This window comes from Nanorana parkeri, unplaced genomic scaffold (genome assembly GCF_000935625.1).
Source record: "Nanorana parkeri isolate BGI_ZX_2015 unplaced genomic scaffold, ASM93562v1 scaffold748, whole genome shotgun sequence".
Classification (NCBI taxonomy): Eukaryota; Metazoa; Chordata; class Amphibia; order Anura; family Dicroglossidae; genus Nanorana; species Nanorana parkeri.
In genome coordinates this window covers 325,102-325,997 of record NW_017307016.1, presented here as the reverse complement: position 1 = coordinate 325,997, position 896 = coordinate 325,102, and the positions used below count along the sequence as shown (strand labels likewise).

Below are 896 nucleotides of genomic sequence, written 5' to 3'. Positions count from 1 at the left end.
CGGAGGTCAGAGAGGAGACGGGAGGGCGGAGGTCAGAGAGGAGACGGGAGGGGGGAGGTCAGAGAGGAGACGGGAGGGCAGAGGTCAGAGAGGAGACGGGAGGGCAGAGGTCAGAGAGGAGACGGGAGGGCAGAGGTCAGAGAGGAGACGGAAGGGAAGGCGGAAGGGAAGGACGGAGGTCAGATTTACATGACAACTTTTTCCAAGCTGAACCTGGGTGACCTAATGGAATTTTTTCTTCTGAATGGACAACTTCTATCTACTTGTTGCTTTGAACCTACAATGGCTGGAGTGCCGAGGCAGCCTACCTCTGGATAGATAGACGGTGGGGTGCGATTGCATTGCACATGGTTGTCCTGTTTTTATAGGGGGAGGGGTGTTTTTCTGGGTGGTGTACACACTAGGAACTGAGCAGAACACCCCAGCGCAGGCAGGAAAACTTGGTAACCGCACAGCCCCAGCACTGATCTAAACCTCTCCCGGCAGAGATCACGATCGTATAAAACATCTTTTTGCTCCAGTCTTCTGTGCTTCCCTCTGCTGCCTACAGATACAATGTGGTATAAAACTCACCAACGTTCTTATTAAAAAGGAGAACTATCAGGTCTTTTCCCCATAGTTCTCCTTAGGGTAACGGGAGGACACAAACTAGCGTCCTCCCGTCACCCTAGGCTCAGTATATAGGGAGCTACAGCTCGCGGTATACTGAGACGCTGAAGCGGAACCCCGACAATTATGCCGATATCCGCCCAGCCGCGTGAGTGACAGCTGGCTCCGCCTATCTAGAGGCAGAGCCAGCTGTACCCGCCCCCTCCCCCGTCCGTTCCGCCAGTCAGCGCTGGAGGATCGGAGCGGGGAGGGGGGAATCCAGCCCCCCCCCGGTCCAGGCAGAGAGC

General features: G+C 55.7%; 1 protein-coding gene across 1 annotated transcript in view; it reads right to left on the bottom strand.

Moving 5' to 3' along the window:
- WDR82 (WD repeat domain 82) overlaps positions 1-896 on the bottom strand; it is a 13,739-nt gene that overhangs the window by 3,467 nt on the left and 9,376 nt on the right. The gene's annotated exons all lie outside the window — the stretch shown is intronic.